Consider the following 5,284-nt stretch of genomic DNA (forward strand, 5'->3'; position numbering starts at 1 on the left):
AACTCCTTCCCTGGAATTCCTGGGCCTTTCTCTCTGGAAAACAGACAGGAACAAAATGACAGAAGGTCCCTTTGGATGGATGCATCAAAAAATACATGGATATAAAGACAGAGAGAGAAAACGATTTTGGCATCTGTTTTTCAAAGACTCTGGAGTCTCCTCTGTACGGAGTCATCCGATTTTGTGTGTGTGTGACCGTAAACCAGTACCGTTCTGTATCTGGTACAATAATGCATCTGTAGTTATACAGAAAACAATGTCACTGCCTCCAGCTCTTCACTCCATCTGAGAGAACAAAGCCAGCGGACAGGGGGGAGAAGTGTACGATAAGCTCTAAAAGGAATCAAGAAAAAAAAACTTCACTGTAAAATAATGTCGTTACCATTGTGAATTCTCTGCTGACAATCCTGCCAGAAGACAATCACCTGAATTTTCAATTGTCACTGTGCTGAAGGTAGACAGACAGTTAGACTGTCAGTTACACAAATAGACTCCTAGTTGGAGAAGCAGGGAGACAGAAACAGACATTTTATAGTGATAGGCACTGCCACAGTCACCAAACGGGCAGCTGCTCAGTTATGATACATACAGACAGACACTGCCATCAGAAATCTGCTGCCTGTGCAGCTCGTCACTGTGTTCCTTGTAAAGGAAGTAGTTAAAACTCCAGTCTCTTCAGGGAGGAATCGTGTAACAGTTTGGGTGATTGTAACAGCACCTCTCTGTGGCCAGTCTGTGCTACTGCATGCCACGACAGTCATGCACGGTGCATAATGGCTGGCCAACCTTTCCAAGAGGGAGATCAGTTCACTGCACAGCCTGAGCTGCTCTATTATTAGTGCGGCATTATCAGCGCTCCACCTCTGGACTCCCTTCGCTATCATTTCTAAACCCTGGAAAAAGTCTCTGACTACATGGACTGATATGTACCAGCCATTCACTTCATTGCATTAATTCTCAATCAGGTCACCGTGAGACGTATGCACATAAAATGATGCATGTTGACAAACATATCAAACTCTCTGGTAGAGTTGCCCACACATTTCCACCTGTAATACATTTGTAATAACGCAATAGATACGCATAAGAACTGTGAGTTGTTCCTATCAGTCTCATGCAATTATCCAGCACATCCCACTGTATGTTTTCTCACATCCTTGTTGATTGTGTACAGTACCTCTTAATTACCTTGATCTGTTTTTGTCATTAATGCCAAAAATTGTCAAATACTATTTGTTTATGAAACGTTCTGATGTCCATTCTCCGTGAAACACACATACCAAACACAACACTAATGATGCCTCTTAAAGGATCGGATCACCCAAATTATGAAAAAAGATATTTATTCTCAAACCTCTAGTGGTATCTAGCCTGCTGCTATTTTTAGTTTTATTTGCCAAAGTTTCATTAAATCCGCCTCTGAGATTTTTGCCTCACACATTACAATGGAAGTGAATGGAATTTCATTTGAGACACTTATAACATTGAAAAAGTTTTCATTGGAGTTACTTTCTACCAAAGAAAAGTATTTATGTAAACTCCTGACAGTGAAGTCTGTGAATTATCCACAGTAATGGGGACATTGGTTCTTTAAAATACGTGTACATTTTTAAATGTAATTTTTTATTTTAAGCACCAACATACTGTATTGAAATGGAGGCATAAATCTCAGGAACGGATATCTTACAACCTGGCCAAATAAAATCCAAACTATTTGCTTAGATAGATACACTAACTGAGATTTGGTCTTGGGTGAACTGACCCTTTAACTCCATTATTTACTGTGCTGCACTCACAGGGACAGGTGCTTACTATAATAGCTAGGAGCGTGTGTTTGCTTATAAATCACTGATAGAGGGGTTGTGTTTTAGGAGCGTGTGATGTGTAGCTCTCAGTTTCAGGCTGTTTATATGTCGTAGTTGTTGCCATGGGGATGTGTTCCCAGAGTGTGTGTGTGTGTGTATGTGTGTGTGTGTTTGTCTGTGCGCGTGCTTGTATAACTCTTTGATTAGGAATGGGGCAGCTCTTGTCCTCAATGGCTTCAAATTCACTGGCATATACCTCCTTTACTGGCACTTACTGTACACAGACACATTTATACATCATACACACACCACACCATAGTCGCTATTGAAAGGAAGAAAGAGAGCTGGTGGATGCTGTAAGGCCCTTAAGGACCTTGAGTTTCCCCCTGCTGCTCTATAGCCATTGTAAATGTGCCTGAATGTGTATTAAACTATATTATTATAATAATAACAGAGATAATAAGCCATTATAGATATAACAGCTCTGATTTTTTGATGTATTTTGATGGTTTGTATTGCTGTGCCACTGTGTGGCTCGGGATAGGGGGGTAAATTATGCTAGATGTGTGTATGTTTGTGAGTTAGATGCACGGTGGATTTCATCAGCAGAAGAGGGTCGAAATCTTGTGGAGGACTGACAATCACAAAAATGTGAGATACATCTCATATGGAGACCTCCTGAGACTGATGTTTCACTGCTGTGGTCACACACACACACACACACACACACACACACACACACACACTCTCAAGGAGACCCGCTCATCCAGACAGTATTTAAGAAGAACTGTTGAAGGCAATGGGATGTCTCCGGTCGATAACTTTCTGGCTCTATGTAAAGTGTCCTGGTGCTCACACATGCAGCATCAGGCAAGGATAGAAGCCATGCAAGACTTTTACTTTGACGTTCTTCCTCTGTGCAGAGGAGACTTGATTAGGCTGAGATGTGTTCAAATCCTGATGGTTATTGTATTGGCATGGTTTTCTTTCCGTTCGTCACTTTCTTTCTTTCTTTCTTTCTTTCTTTCTTTCTTTCTTTCTTTCTTTCTTCCCTTCCCTCCCTTTTCTTTGCCCTGCCCCCTTATTTGTTGCTTTCGTCTGAAGTTTAAAAGGTTAAATAAAGATGTTTCAAGAATACAAATTCTCCTTGAAGATTCTTTATGGTTACCCACATACACCCTCTTCATACACCCTCTTCTATCCCCTCAGACAAACAAACGTCTCTCTCACACACATGTTCGTCATCGTTCCCTCCTTGTGTACACACACACTGTGTACTGTCAGTGTGTTTGTCTGCACTGGTGCCCAGTAGAGTGTACTTCACAGTCTTTTGAACTGCTGAGTGCCCTGTCTGGGTTAATGACCTTTTTACCTGAAGGCAGATTTATCTACTTTCTTTGTACATGTGCTGAACATATGTGTATTAATATATTTTTTTTTAATCAGCAGAACTTCCAACTCAAAAGATCCTGCTGTTCTTTTAACAACTTAACATTTGAAATCAACACTGGGACACTTCAAGGTAATTGAGGTTTTGGGAGTTTGTTTTCTCATCAAGTGCAGGAAATGATTTGATGCCAGTTCACTTCATTAAGGGTTCTCAGACCCACATGGCTTGGACTGTGACTCGCGTACATGACGTAAGCAGCTCTGTACTGATTCACTACGGCTGCCGTCACTGTTGTCATGACAAACATGGGCCAACACAGGAAGTGTCTGGTGAGTGTGGCACATTGTTGATTGTTCTTTTGGCAGAAAACATTTAGGAGATTCCCAAGCTAACTGCACCCAATGATCCCACATTGACTGAGAATCACTCATTACATTTTACCTAGTCTCATAGATATCATAGTCCACGTCATGTTGTACAATTAAATTGTGTAACTTTCCAAGCGGATCCACTCTGGTACCCCCAAGTGGAATGCATACTGATACTGGTTATAACGTCAGTCAGCTAATTATCTCTTATTACTCAAAGTATCAGTACCTTTCTCTCATCTCTAATGGCCATCACGCTCTCCATCCAGCTTGCAGTGACATCTCTGCTGGTGTTTGCCCTCGCCATGACCACAGTGTTGCCTGGGCCTCAGTGCTATTGCTCCTACCTTGGAGCAGTTGCCTCTCACACACTACTTGCTACCAGTAACCATGCTGGGCAGTGGTGTGACCCAGCAGGAGCCAAGTGGTACCATCTGGCACCACCACCTCATGCTGTCTATCTTTGTCATCTTTGTCCTTACCGCATGGACAGGACAGGGCAGGCCAATAACAGAGCTTGAGAACTTCAAATGAGATGCTGAAACCAAAAATGTTTCTGAAATAATCAATATCTACTCCAATAAAATGTCTGTGCAATCAATCCAATCCTCTACTGGGACATTTCACTTAAAAAAACAAGGTCAACCTAATGGTGGCAATAGAGGAAATCTCAGGGGATCACCAAAGTCACTAGGAATCATAGTCTGGGAATCATGAATGTCTACCAAATTTGCTCCAAACCGTTTAGTAAATGTTGAGATATTTCACAGTGAAAACTGGTGGGGGGCACTACAGGAAAAGTAAGGAAATCTCCAAAGTCATTATGATTCATCCTGTGGGCACCATGGATATCCGGAGCAAATTTCATGGATAGTTGTTGTTGTCAAAAACCAAAAATGTGGCACTTGAAGAAAAGTCAAGAAACCAAAGTCAGTTGGCATCATCCTGTTGGGACGGTGAATGTGAAAATTTCATGGCAAACCATCCAATAGTTGTTCCGATATTTACTGACATTGCCATCCATAGAGCCAGGCTGCTAGCATGGCTAAAAAGTAGTCCTTTACATATGAAATAGTTTTACTTTTATGGTTGTGTTCGTCTTTGTTTTTGAAATTTGGACTGAAGACTTTCAGGTTGCATAGTTTACCTCAACTGATAGCGGTTTGGGATGAAGCCCTCACATATCCCACACTTCTATCTGCCAGAGTAGATTCACTCATCTTCCTACATAAAATTCACTTGGTTATGTAGGACTTAAAATAACTTCTCTTACATTTTTCTTTGGGGTGTGATTCATGGCAGACCAAGGATGATTGTAGGCAGGAGTTTCTACTGGGGGTTTATTGTTCTGAATACAAGGATTGTCCTGGGAATGGTGTAATAGTTGGCGTGCCACCATGTTGTGATTTGTACATGAGCAATTTGCCTCCCATCGAAGGTCAGAGTTGACTGGTCATTGTTTGAAATGGCACTCTGCTTGTTTTCCACAAATGTCAGGGACAAAGCAATTACCCAACCAGATCACAGTCCCACCTCCTTGAGTCGAAGGGCATTCCACTGCCATGATTGCCAACACCCACCACCCTATGGTGGTGTGACCCGGCCTGTGTGATGTCATGACTGTAAGTAGGAACACATGACATGATTGGCAGACCTGGAACAAACGCAGATCTCCACTGAACACAGAGCTTTAGCTTTAGCTAAGCTGGCTGGAAAAACCC

Source organism: Enoplosus armatus, chromosome 15, assembly GCF_043641665.1.
Source record: "Enoplosus armatus isolate fEnoArm2 chromosome 15, fEnoArm2.hap1, whole genome shotgun sequence".
Taxonomy (NCBI): domain Eukaryota; kingdom Metazoa; phylum Chordata; class Actinopteri; order Centrarchiformes; family Enoplosidae; genus Enoplosus; species Enoplosus armatus.